This window comes from Chrysemys picta, chromosome 23 (genome assembly GCF_011386835.1).
Source record: "Chrysemys picta bellii isolate R12L10 chromosome 23, ASM1138683v2, whole genome shotgun sequence".
Taxonomy (NCBI): Eukaryota; Metazoa; Chordata; order Testudines; family Emydidae; genus Chrysemys; species Chrysemys picta.
In genome coordinates, this window is record NC_088813.1 from 9,544,164 (window position 1) to 9,557,891 (window position 13,728).

The 13,728-nt window shown below is 57.6% G+C and overlaps 1 protein-coding gene across 6 annotated transcripts in view; it reads left to right on the top strand.

Moving 5' to 3' along the window:
- Positions 1-13,728, top strand: part of AHDC1 (AT-hook DNA binding motif containing 1) — a 110,170-nt gene that overhangs the window by 54,450 nt on the left and 41,992 nt on the right. The window contains exon 2 of one of the 6 annotated variants that reach the window (XM_065576960.1): positions 3,273-3,525. The exons of the other annotated variants lie outside the window; for them this stretch is intronic. The gene's annotated coding sequence lies outside the window, so the exon portion shown is untranslated. The remainder of the gene's footprint in view (positions 1-3,272; positions 3,526-13,728) is intronic. 6 annotated transcript variants of the gene reach the window in all.

The following is a 13,728-nucleotide window of genomic DNA, read 5'->3' on the forward strand; positions in this document are numbered from 1 at the left end:
CTCCCCCAAAACAGAGTCCCATCCCCCCCCAAGCTGGCTTTTGGCCTTGCCTCTGGGGTGGCTGCTTCCCAAACAAACCCCTGTGGGGGGGGGGGACACCCGGGCTGAACGGGGAGTTGACCTGGTTTGGTTTTTCCATTGTTTCCCTTTGCAAGAATCCAGAGGTGCCCAAATGGAGCGGGGCGCCCAGTGATGGCAAGGGGGCAGGGGAGGCCCTCGGGGGGGGTGACTCGGGGCTGGCGGGGGAGGAGGCACCGGCAGGCTTGCTCCTTCCTCTTTGCTCCTCCTCTCCCCTCCCTATAGTTCTTCTTAATACTAGATTGTAAGCGCTCGGGATCTGTGTACTGCGTCTGTGCGGCACCTTGCACAATAGGGCCCTGGTGCTGGTTGAGGTCTCTGGGTGCTGCTAGTCTACAAATAACCCTAATAATTCATGGGCAAAGTAAAAGTCGTTACTGCAGGGAACGGAACAGGGGTGGAGGATAGTCCAGGGAGCACAGAAAGGCAGCGGGTCATACAAGGCATAGACTAATTCCTGCCCTAGCCAGCAGGGGGCACTGCAGGGGACAGGCTGGGAAGGGCCTTGCGTATGCTCTGCTAGCAGGGGGGCTGCCTCCCATCCCATCTCTGGTGCCGAAGAGGGCACTGGGGCCATCTCCCTCTCTGCCGAGATAAGGAAGTTGTCTCCGGGATTTTTGCGTGACGGGAATCTCTCCTGCCCCGGCTCGCTGATCCGCGAGGCGTCCCTTTGATCTCAGCGCGAGATGCAGCAGCCGCGGCCCAGAGAGGGGCTTCATTTTTACGGGTAATTGCAGGTCCTCTCCTGCTCCTCGGTGGGGGAGAGAGGGAAGAAAAGGAAGGGAGCAAAGAAAGAGAAGTGGGGGGAAGAAAGGAAAAGCAGAACGGATTTTTCGCTAACAAGCTTGAAACCCTGGGGAGGGAATTCGGGGTGGGGGGCTATTCCTTGCATCTCGGTGCTGCGTGACTGACGTGAGGAGCCGGGGTAACCCACCCCTGGCATGGTCAGTCAATGGTTAGCTTAAAATCGGGTGGATTGGGCACTCTGACAAGGGAGCAGGGGTGCAAAGCATCTCCTGCCCAGCTCTGCCACTGCCCCTCAAACCTGCTGCTCCAGCTGTGATCCTGACCTGCAGCCCCTGCTATTCCAGGCGGTTCTCCGGCCACTCAACCGCTCCGCTAATGCACAGCCATCTGCTGCGCCCCCTGCTAGGCCGGTCTTGGGCTCCCCACTCAGCGCTGCTCCTACGCTTGGTTCCTGACCCTATCCCCGGCCTGGGCCCTGCACAGCTCTGCCGAGGCCCCTCGGCCCTGAACGGCAGCCCCCCTGCGCTGATTCATCCCAATTCGGATCCACAACAGCCCCTGCCACCCTGGCCCCACCCACCGTCAAGTGCCTGCAGCCCAACTCCAGCGCCTTGTCCGGGAAGAGGCTGTTCCGGTCCCCGCCCAGGCCCATCCTTTGGGTCACTGCCTGGGATGAATGCAGAGCATCTGCAGTGCTCCCGCTCCCTCCCTGCCCAGGGACTGAGCTACCCACTTGGGAATCCACCTGCGCCTTGGTGCTGCAGTGGGCAAATGCCCAGGGGGCTCCCCTCCTACGCATGCGCTAAAACAGGCTCGGGGCCAGCTCCCGAGAGCTGAGAGGCGGTTCCCCCTCCCCAGCCACACGCGTAGGTCTCTGGGCATTCTCTTACGCCGGAGACGGGATGTTCCAAAGCTGACCTGTGGATCAGTCTGTCTGCTCGTGAGCGGTGGGATCCGCTGCCCGAGGGAAGTGGGGCCTGCGAAACATGGGGGTGCTGAGTGAAAACCGAACTAGTTGAGTTCCTCCTTTGATGGGTTTTCCGGCACGTCTGCTCCTGATTCTCCTCCTCTTGCTCCATGCCCGTCATTCTGCACAGCCTGTTAGCTCGACAGCCCAGGGGCCCCTGGCCATTGTAGCCAGGGCAGTCCCTGGCGTTGCCAGCAGCGGCAGCAGCGTTGAGCTCTCTTGCTGCCGTGGGGGCGGGCAGGAGGAGCTGTGGGTCCAGGTGGATGTTATGCCGTGGGAAGGAAGGAAGCGATGGAGGTCTGGGAGCAGCTTCATTGACCCGGAGATGGCTGGAGCTCAGAGCACGGGTCTCTAGGTTTGAGCTCAAGCGCCAGGCCCTGCGGCTGGGGCTTGTAACAAACTGGCACACTCTGCAGATGGAGGAGGCGGAAGGGGCACTGCTCAGGTTTCATCCGGCGCACACAAGAAAGGAGAACGAGAAAGACCCAGGCTCCCTCCTGGGGCTAGACCTGCCACGCAGACGGGGCCTTTGGCAGGCAGGAGCTAGACAGGGGGCCGCCCCTGGGGCCCTTCACTGAGCGAGATGGCTCTGGGCGCAATCAGCCACTAGCACAGTTCAGGGGGTGCAAACCCAGGCGTCAAACCCTGCCCTAAACTGGGGCCATTCCAGCCCTGTTCGGTCGACGGCACCGCGCCCGTTGGCTTCAGTGGGAGCTGAGCTTGCCCCACCCAGCGTGACCCTTGTCTAGTCTGGGAACAAGGTCTCCCCCGCCAACCAAACCATTTTACCCACTGCCTAGTTTAAACAGGACCCTAAAGCCGGTGTGGCGGGGGCCACTAGCTACTAGCAGCCCCTTCGCCCTTGCTAGCGGGGGTCAGAAGGAAGCGCCCCAGCCTGGATCTCTTCTTCTAACCCACCCCGCTCCATTTTCCTAAGCCGGTGGCTGAATGGCACTTGCAGGGGGCCGTGAATCATTGAACAGCTTTGCTCCAGTGCTGAGAAGAGTCTGTCAGAGGGGAAGGTCAAGCCGGCTGCAGGGGGACACTAGCACAATCCCTCTTGGCCCTTTCACCAGGGGGCCGGTGTGAGGCACGGCTGGGGTACCCGCCCGCACCCTCGGGCTCGTCCCTGGCTCAGCCCGCAGGGAGGTGACCGGGGATACTGGATTCAGCAAGTCTGAGCCTGGCATCTGTCGAATGTCACCTTACCCAGACAGTCTGTGCTTCCCTCTGTCTCCATATCAACCGTTCTGCTCCAACCACCTGCACGGGGGTGCGGTATCGAGTGGCTGGAACACAAGAGCCATTAGGCAAGAAGTATTAGCTTGCTGCCTCGGATCTGCAGCCAGTTCCCCACCTTCCGCCCATTTGCCTCCTCCCATAAATCACAGCTCTGGGGCCTAATCCCGAACGGCTGACTCACACTCTCCTAGTCCCACGGTGAAAGAAACAAGCTGAGAGATCCTCTTTCCCCATCCAGGCTGCTCTGCACGGCTTCATTTACTTTAACCCTGGGAATCGAGGGTGACGCCTCATACGGGCCAGGGCCAGCTCGGATGAGCTGGCAGCTGCCGGGGGCCCCTGGTCCCACCCTGACAAGGATGGTGGGATGGCCGCTGTGCGAGCTGCAGGACCGCGCAGTGAGGAACACAAGCTACTGGGAGCCGTGTGGGGACAATCCCTGGAGCATTTAAGCTGCCTCCCCCAGTAGGCAGGGACAACGATCCAGTGCGGTAGGCGCCCACAAGACCTGGGCTCGGTTCTCTGCTCTGCAGCCTTGGGCAAGTGAAGTCAGCTCGCGCTCTGTGCCTCGGTTTCCCCAGCTCTGAAATGGGGAGGGGCGGCTACCGATCCGTAGGTGAAATAATTGGAGACCTATGGGTGGGGAGAACTAATGCTAATGATCTCTCAGCTCTGCTGGGGACACAGCACAATCCCCGCCCCAAGCAGGCCTCGCAGAGAGCAGCTGTGGGGAAGAAGGAGGGGGGCCTTGCTCTGGGTCCTGCCCTTTGCAGATGGGGCCGGGGGGGGGGGGGGGGCTCCCTTCAACAGACCAGATGTTCTCACCCCACTGAGGGGCGGGTTGGGGAGCGAGGGCCCTGCCTGTGACTGGAGATAATGTGCACGTGCCCCAGTTACATTAAGCCCCTGGAGAGCCTCTGGGGTCCGAGCGGCCCAGAGTGGAGAAGCCCAGAGGCTGAGGGCACCTCCTGACTGCAGTAATGCAGGGAGGACAGCAGGGGGCCCTGGGCTTTGTTCTGAGTGACCCAGAAGCGCTAGGCGCTGTGCGCTCCCGTTCCCCACACCCAGCTCCAGCCCATGGCCAGGCTCTGCGTTGGGCTGAAACTAGGCAACAGGGCTTTGTGGGCTGTAGAGAACCTGAGTGAGCTCTCAGATGGACAGATGGACAGATCCCTGGGGCGTGGGGAACACGGACGCCTGTCTGGATAGCTAGATCGCTCCTTTGGCAGGGCCCCCATGTTCATTGGAGCCGAAGGGATGTTGGGGTCGGGGGATCCTCCACTCATGTGAATCGATGGAGCCCCATTGACGTCAGTAGATCTGGGCCAATTGGCACCCGCCAGCGATCTGGCCCCACGAGCACGTGGGCATAAGAGAGGCCTGATTCGGAGCTAGCGTAGCAACCGTTGCCGTCGGCGGAGTGGTTCCCAATTCGGGCCGGTGCATGAGATCGGACGTGCGTGGTGTGGGGGGGTGATGGCAGAGCCTGGCTGCCTGCGGGGGCATCCGGGCTGAGCGGGCTGGACGCGCCGGGCTCTGCCGTGGCCAGTGGGCCTGGCCCCGTTCCCCAACGCGGTTTGAATCCACTGCAAAGGGAAAGTCTCAGCTCCGCCTCTCAGCACCTGGTCCAGATCTGGAGGATGGGGGGAGAGAGATGGGCCATAGATCACTAGATTTGTTTTCCTTCCAGCCCTTCCATTGCAAGTCTGCCTGCTAGTGTGTAATTTTACCACGGTGCCTAAATGAGGGACAGAAGTAAATTGACCTTTTAACCCTTTTTCCTACCAAGGGATTATAGCCTGTTTCCTGTTAAATCTCCTCAAGAACCGGTTTCATCCTGCTTTGGGGGGGCGAGGGGGAGTCCAAGGGGGCTTTATTTTTCCTTCTCTCTCTGCAGTTCCAGTTGGGATTTCCAAGGCCTGCTAATTATCCCAGGCTGAGCGCTGGTGGTTGTTCCCGGTACATGGCCTGGGCTCCTCTCTAGCCCGGGAATGGGGAGGCAACGTGGAAAATCGCTAACAGGAAGGAGCCGAAGGCAGGGAGTGATAAATATTGAAAGGGTGGGATTTGGATGTGGGCGCAAACAGCTGCGGTGGTTCCAGTGTCACACTATCTCTCCACAGGTTTACTGACCCATTTCCATTCACACGGCTGCCAGTATCTTAGCAACTGCAACAGTCCCCCAAGAACAGGCATATTGCCTGCTATTAGTGACTGCTGCAACTGTGTCAAGGTTAGCCTGCTCCCTGAAAGCCCTGCAGTGTTTGTTTTTCACGAGAAGCCAGCACAGGCTGTTTTCTGACCCAGGCGCGCATGCGCAGGTAGAAGAGACTGGGTGTATGTGTGTGTGTGTGTGCTGGGGGGAACAGCCCCTCTCTCCAACCCAGCCCCCTTCTTCCCCGGATCGTGAACCGTCCGGCTGACCCATGCGTCAGCTCCCTGCAGCTTTCCCGGGGTGTCCCCACCATGCTTCTCGGTGTGCGGGAAGGGGCATGCGGTTGTATGCGCCTAGCTGCCCTGCTGTACAATGGAGCTGCGGGTATGGGCGACCTTAGCCCTTGTCTGGGGTGGGGATTTACCCCCATTCCAGCAATCGGTGGCCGGCCAGCCAGGGGAACCTTCTGGGCGGCAGTTACCAGCAGCCGGCCAAGCTCCCAACACAAATGGTGAGCGCCTTGGATTGGGAAGAACTGTGGCTGTTTGCACCGGGAGTTAGGCATTTGGGCCGCTAACTCCTTTAAGGTCCTTTGAAAATGCCACCTTGTGTCCACCGATGGGCCTGCTGCTTGTGGGTGAGCTTCCGAATAGAGCCCTGCATGGGACAGGGTTTTTTAATCTAATCCCATCCCTACTCCCACCTGCGCCCGCATTGTTTCTTGCGGTTTTATTCCACTCCCATCTGCAAAAACCTTAGATCCCGCGAGCGAGACAGATTCCCTCATGCTACTGGAAAAGAAACCCAAACGCGGTCGGTTAATATATATATAAATGGCATTCAGAGACAATTTTCACCACTGAAAGAATAAAACAAATCTTGCTTAAACCATTTAGTGTTTTCCTGCAAATTACCACAGTCTGTTTTTTGGGGGTTTTTTTGCCACCCAATCCTGCCCGCAACAAAGTACATTTTACCCACTCCCACTACTATGGCAGCGGGTCCAGTGGGACCCACGAGATCCCAGTCCCGGTGCAAAGCTCTGCTTCAGAGCCGTGACGTTTCTGCAGCTCCCGGCGTAGTGGGCCAGGCAGCTCCCAGGTGTTCAGGCACCTAACTAGCAGAGCAGATTATCACAAGAGCGTATCACCCAGCGGTTCCCACTGGGACACATGTGGCCTTGTATCCCAGCAGCCACCAGGCTGAGCTCTTGGGGATCTGGGCCTGAGCACTTTGGGAACTCACCCTCCATGTTGGTACTCCTAACACAAACGGGGCGGGGCTACCGTCAGTAATAACAGTCCTTCGGGATTGTTAACGCTTGTCCCTAAAACAGGTGCTCTGGCCTCAGAACACGCTAGCCCCGGGAATCAGTTTTTCCAAAAGGCTTTTTGGGTGGTTAGTCTGAAGTTGTGTTTTCCGCTACTGGAAGATTCCTCCATTTGGATGTTTATCTCGTATTTTTACCATTCAAAACCAGGCTGTTGGGATATCTTATTTTTTCCTCCCTAATGAAGTTTGGCAGGTGATTAGTCCTGGATGTGTCTAATCGGTTTTTTCCTTTTTCTTTGGCATCTTTGTATTGAAGAGACGTAAATAAATCAGGCAGTGGGGAGAGAGATTTAACTTTGAAAAGAGGCTGCTTAGAAGAGAAGCATCCGTAACTTTTTTTTATTTTCAAAGCTTCTTCTGAGTTTCTCCATCCTTGTGCTCGTCACAATCCTCTGAGGCGAGTGTGCGTGGGGGGCATGCCTGCTTGTGTACCACTGCCCTCTACTGGATAGAATCAGAACTGCACAACTGTGTGCCATAGGCCCTGTATTCTCAGGTGATCGGGGATCTCTGCACTTTGGCGGACCTGAGTTCTGCTTCTGCTAGGACCAGTGTGTGTGGAGCAGTAAGTTCCCGGGCATCTCAGAATTGGTTACAAGAAGCATCTCCATAACGGAGCTGCTAAGTGATTAAAGCAGATAGGTTGGGGGAGACACCCAGTTTCTCAAAGTCCCTAAATACAAATGAACGTAGTATAGTGCTGACTGTCTGTGGGGTAAGACCCCTGCCGTACTGTGTGTGTTGGGCAGGGAGGGGTCTGAGCCTGATTTACATAGAGATTTACAGAATGTTTTACAATCAAAGCGAAGCGCATCTCCTCCCTGAGTGCAGGGAAGGAGCTGTTCATTGGCAGAGCTCACCCACAGGACAAACCTGCGGTCGGCTCTGTTTTGGCCTTGTCACACATTTGCAGGGCAAGGCTGTGTTTGCCCCTCCAGAAGCCCCGGCCATGCGCCATCACAGTGCAGGCTGCGCAGAGTCACCGTGGCAAGGGGGTTGCCTTTGTACCCTTTGCCTGTTCAGCCATTGCCGCTAACACGCTGCATGCCTTCCAGGCGCACTGTAGGCCCCTGCCATCCCTGCGAACTAGCGCAGTGTCATTAGTCTCATATGCAGATGGGGAAACCAAGGCACAGAAAGGGGCAGGGACTTGCCCCCTGGCAGTACGCTGAGCCAAAGGCAGAGCTAAGAATAGAACCCAGGAGTTCGGGTCTAGGGCCAGAGTATTCACAAGGGCCCAGCTCCCGTTTAGTCACCGAAATAAGGGTCCAGTTTTTCAGAAGAGGTCAGGATGGTGGGTTCTGAACAGGCGGAAAACCTGGCCTTCGGTGTCCCACTCAGAGCTGTCAGGTGCTATTCCCCTTGAGTTTTTGGAAATCGAGCCCCAAACTCCCTTTGACTTCAGTGGGAGCGGGAGCAGGCCCCTGCTGTCTGTGCATCTCTGAGTTTAGACCAGATCCTGAGTATTGGTTCAGTGTAGCTTTGTGTCGGGGCCTCCCGTGTGCGTTGGTACAGCAATACCTCCAGGCCTCGTAGTGAGACAGTCCAAGCCCCAAAGTGCTTGTGAGCTCGATGGACAAGACAGACGACCAGGCACCAAGAGGGAAAGGGACTTGCCCAAGGTCACCCAGCAGGTCAGTAGCAGAGCCAGGAATAGACGCCAGGTCTCCTGACTCCCAGTCCAGTGCTCTTTCCATTAATCATGCTGCTGCCCATGTAAACAAAAGGTGGCCCTGGCCACCGCAGCTAGGCAGTGAATCAGAGACTTGTAGGACTGCAAGGGACCTCAAGAAGTCATCTAGTCCGGTCCCCTGCACTCATGGCAGGACTAAGTATTATCTAGACCATCCCTGACAGGTGTTTGTCTAACCTGCTCTTAAAAATCTCCAGTGATGGAGATTCCGCAACCTCCCTAGGCAATTTATTCCAGTGTTTAACCACCCTGACAGTTAGGAAGTTTTTCCTAATGTTCAACCTAAACCTCCCTTGCTGCAATTTAAGCCCCTTGCTTCTTGTCCGATCTCAGAGGTTAAGAAGAACAATTTTTCTCCGTCCTCCTTGTAACAACTGTTTATGTCCTTGAAAACTGTGATCATGTCCCCCCTCAGTCTTCTCTTCTCCAGACTAAACAAGCCCAGTTTTTTCAATCTTCCCTCAGAGGTCATGATTTCTAGACCTTTAATCATTGTTGTTGCTCTTCTCTGGACTTTCTCCAATTTGTCCACATCTTTCCTGACATGCGGCGCCCAGAACTGGACACAATACTCCAATTGAGGTCTAATCAGTGCGGAGTAGAACAGAGTAATTACAGGGCTGACCTAGGGTTCAGAGTGGTCAGCAAACTAAGGCTACATCTACACTACAGGGGGGAGTCGATTTAAGATACGCAAATTCAGCTACGTGAATAGCGTAGCTGAATTCGACGTATCGCAGACGACTTACCCCGCTGTGAGGACGGCGGCAAAATCGACCTCTGCGGCTTCCCGTCGACGGCGCTTACTCCCACCTCTGCTGGTGGAGTAAGAGCGTCGATTCGGGGATCGATTGTCGCGTCCCAAAGGGACGCGATAAATCGATCCCCGAGAGGTCGATTTCTACCCGCCGATTCAGGCGGGTAGTGTAGACCCAGCCTAAGTATGGATTTGCAGTTGGATCGGGCGGTGTCCTGCAGGGGCCCCGTGCCCAGAGATATCAGCCCAGCCCAGAGCAGGGAGATGAAGATTTCTCTCTGGGCGGCCCTGGTGAGCCCCCACAACCAGCCAGCTCCTGAACATCTCGGTGATGTGGACAAATTAGAAGGAAGCAACAAAAATGATTTAAGGGGTCGGAGGGATTGATTTATCCAGAACAATTAAAAAAGCGGAATCCGCTTAGCTCAGCCAAATGACAGCCAAGCAAGGTGGCGCTGAGACCTGTCTACCATGTCCAGAGCAGCCCGGGGGAGGAACCGTGCTGGTTAGGGTGGGTAAAGGGGATGCTCCTGGGCACGATGGTGCAAAGGGGTGGACGAGTCCCGGCTGAGTAGCCAGGACATTGTGCCCGTGGTGGCATCTGCAAGGCCTCCCTGACAGTGGAAGCGCCACTGGATCCTTGAGTTATTGCAAACCAGCCTGCACAGCCCAGGGCATGGTCCTGACTGGCTGGGGGGTGGACTTCGCCATCAGCTGTTTTTTGTCAGCGCCGTCCTGGCACGTGGGGCCTGGGACGGGACCCGTCCCCACCCCGCTGCTGGAACAGCTTACGGGCATCGCAGCGGTCCGGACTCAGAACTGAACTCCGGCTGGGAACAGAGAGAACCCAGGAGCCAGGGAACGCAGGGGCAAGAGACTGAAAGCTGACGACCAAGCCCAGGCAGGGAGGGCTGCCGAGCTCCGCTCTGGATTGAGGCGGGGGCTAATCTCGTTGGCCTCAGTGGAAGTTGCAGCCAGTTACCCCAGGGCTGCCTTTGGCCCAGCGTCTCGGGTTTAGAACCAAGTGGATGGCAGGGGAAGGGGTGGGGGGCACAGCTTGATCCTGGAGCTGGGCTAGGTGCCATCCAGGTGTCCCAGAGCGCCGGATGCCTCCCGGGCGTATCCTGAGATGGATGGCAGGGGAGGCTACAGCCCGGGTTTGTGCTGTTGCCAGCTGTTCCCGTTGTTGAGTCGCATTTTGAATGAGCCAAAGTTAGAAAAAAAACCCACCCCTGTTATAAAACTAGATTCTGGTCTAAATCCTGGTGGGCGGGGAACTGTGCTAATCCGTGGGGTTCTCTCTGCGCCCCAGGAACTACCCTGAGGGGGGGCCGTGGCAGGAGAGTTGGCAGGACGTGTTTCACTGTCCTCACCAGGCTACCCACGCGGGCTGAGGAATGGGGTGTCCCGTACCCAGGCGATCGCTCGGGGGAGAATTTCCGAGGTCGGCAGGACATAATTACCTGCCGGGGGGCTCTTGTGGACGTGGGATTGTCAGGGAGCACACGGGCCGGGGGAAAGAGGGCCAGGGGGGCCTTTGGCTCTTCCAGGAGTCAGCACCTCTCTCAGCACGGCGTCCCTTCGTACCTGTGGGGTCACTGAGTCACTGCTGACTCAGAGGGAAGTACACCCCATATGGAATCGCCAGTGCCGCTGCTTGAAGCAGGCGAGGTTTTCTTTGAAGATCTCCTACCCCAGTTCTGCACAGGCCACGCCTGGCTAGGTTGCTGGGATCTGCTCCCAGCCCAGCCTGGAATGGACACAGACATTTCCTCTGCTCCCGCCTCTCCTCCACCCAAACGTTTTGTGGGTCTCGCGGTCCGGGGGCGGTTCTATGTATTTTGCCGCCCCAAGCACGGCAGTCAGGCGGCTTTCGGCGGTGCGCCTGCAGGAGGTCCGGCTGGTAACACAGATTCAGCTGCGTGCCTGCGGGAGGTCCGCCGGTCCCGCGGCTTCAGCGTACCCGCCGCCGAATTGCCGCCGAAGCTGTGGGACCGGCGGACCTCCCGCAGGCATGCAGCCGAATCCACGTTACCAGCCGGACCTCCTGCAGGCGCGCCGCCGAAGGCTCCCTGACTGCCGCCCCCCGTGGCTTGCCGCCCCAGGCACGCGCTTGGTGTGCTGGTGCTGTCGCGGTCTGACCCTAAAGAAACTCAGCGCAGGAAGCTCTCCCCAACTCGGCAGTCAGAAAGCAGAGAGCTGCCTCCTTTACCATGGGTGTTTGTAGCTTACAGGAAACTGTAGCTTAAAACACTCAAGCTAATGAAACCAGAGGCCCTGGCAAGGTTGGGTAGGGGGTCTAGCCAGTACGTCTCCCTGCCCTGCGGTGCCGCGGGGAGAGAGGATCCTTGTCTGGGTACTGGGAAGGGAACTGGGGGCGTTCAGTGAAAAGACAAGGCGGCAAATTCACAACTGATGAAAGAAAATCCTTTTTCACCCAAGGTGTAAGTAGACGGTGGAACTCCATTGCCACAGGAAGTCACTGAGGCCATGAATTAGGCAAGATTCAAAGGGCTTGGACGTTTCTCTGGATGACACCAATCCAGAGCTGGAATAGTTCACCCCACATACGTTTTGGGAAAGTGAGGAAATTCGAGCCCATCTCCAACTACTAAGTTGAAACCTAATGTTGGGGCACTTGCCTCACACTCCGTTCTCTGAAGCATTTGGGGCTGGGACTGGTGCTGCTGGACACAGGCCCCTGGACTAGACGGACCTTGGTTCTGATCCAGTCTGGCAATGCGTATGTCTCTGCACTTCCAGGCCCCGCTCAGCCCCCACCCCCAACCAGCACCGTGCTGCTGCAGCTAGAGAAGGTGAAGGGTGGGCAGGCTCACTAGAGGGTCTGAGCGCTGCGCTCAGGGACTCAGCCCATGTGTGCCCTAAACTCCCCCATCGTCTTCCCCCAGCGCTGACTCTCGCAGCAGGATTTGCAGCCAGGAAGCGAGGGAGGCGTGTTCAGTAGGCCACCGGACTAATAGGAAAGCCCCCCACCCACCCCGCCCGGTCCTGGAAATGTCTTGGGATAAGCAGGGGTGTAACCAATGGGGATTTGGCCCCCTGCTGTGCTATGGGCAGTTCCTGGTGCCCTACCCTTTGCCAGCTGCCGGGGTGGTGAGATCAGCCCCGCTCGGGCCAGCTGTGGCTGCGGAGACGCTCCAGCTCCCTGGCCTGCCTGGGGCAGGGTTGCTGCCGGCAAAGGGGCCTGTGGAGGAGGGAGGCCCAGCCGGTTTCAGCAAGTACAGGTTGAAGCTTCCTGCAGCTCCAGCGTAGCTCTTCCTGGGCCCGCAGCAGCGGGAGCCGTGGCGAATTCTCCAGCTGCTTCTGTCGGGAGATGTTAGCCTAATTAAAACAGCCTTCCACCTGGCAGATTGGTTATCGGCTCCCGGCTGCCAGAGAGCCACCGGGGCCGAAGGCTCTAGCCCAAAGCATATGGCTCTGTGAGCGTGTTTGAGAGCGAGGGCATGAGCACGGAGCCCAGCCGGGGCGGGCGCACAGAAACCAAGTTGCCTTTTCAAGGAGATTACCTGGGCAAGGGCCACTTGTTGCCCCGGGCATTCCACTCACTGCCCCCGCCCACCAGATGGGCGCTGCCACAGCCAGCTCCGTGCCCCTCGGCGGTGAGATCTAGAGCCGGCCGGAGCTGGGCCGGAGCCGGGAGGCAGCGAGGAATGTGATGAATAGGAACAAAAGGTCTAATATGCCATCGGATGGGGTGAGTGGAGCCAAAAGGTTTTCTGCTGACCCCGCCGCCGCTCAGCCCCGTCCAGGCTCCCTCCCTCCCACACATACAATCCCTTCTGTTGACATGTCAGCATTTCTTCTTGCTCGGGCCACCAGGTGTGGGGCCTGCTTGGGGGGCTGCCAGCAGCCAGGTCGGTGTGAAGATCTATTTGTTTCACAGAGGGCTGGGGGAGGAGGTTGTTAATAATGTGTAGCTCCGGTATAGAAGGGCTCTGCAGCCGTAAAGCACTTTACAAAGGAGGCAAGGGAAAACAAAAGAAAGGGAAACTGAGGCACGGGCAGGCAGTGACACGGCCAAGGTCAACCAGCCGGCCACTGGCAGAGCTGGGAATAGAAGCCAGGTCTTCTGTATCCCCGTCCAACGTCCTGTCCGCTAGGCCACACAGCCTCCTGGTGTGATAGTGCATCAGACCAGGTTCCCCCGTAGAGATCTTCCCCTTTCCTCTGGGACTCCAGGGCCCTTCTGATGGGCCTTCCTGTTTGGTTTGTGGGGAGCGATGTTCAGTGTGGCTCTAGTGCTGGTTTGAGGCTGGACTCCTTTATTTGTGCCGGGAACAGGTCCAGAAGCGGTGCAAGCTTTTCTGGGGTCTGGTCAGTGCTTGCTGTTAAGTGGGCCGGTTCATGCTAGTTACGATAGATTTCATTCTTCTTCTTCTCTGTGCTCCGTTGCGCTAGGTGCTGCACTAGTACATGGGCGGGGTCTACACAGGAGTTGTTATAGGCGGGAACCGAGGCCCAGAGAGAGGAAGTGACCTGGCTGTGGTCATATGGGGAAAGCTGGCTCTCATGAGGGCTTTTAACCGGGGAAGGAAGGTGCCTGTGATGCACCCCTCTACTCACTGCACACCTCCCCCCATGCTGTCAATACCCTGGCGTTAGTGGAACAGGTAAGAAAACACTTTGCATTGACCCTTTCCATCTCTCGTCACCGCCGACCTGGCCTGGATTAATACCAGCATCCTAGGAGGTGAAAGCTGCTCCCATTACCAGTCACTAGCCAGTCAAGGAGTGGA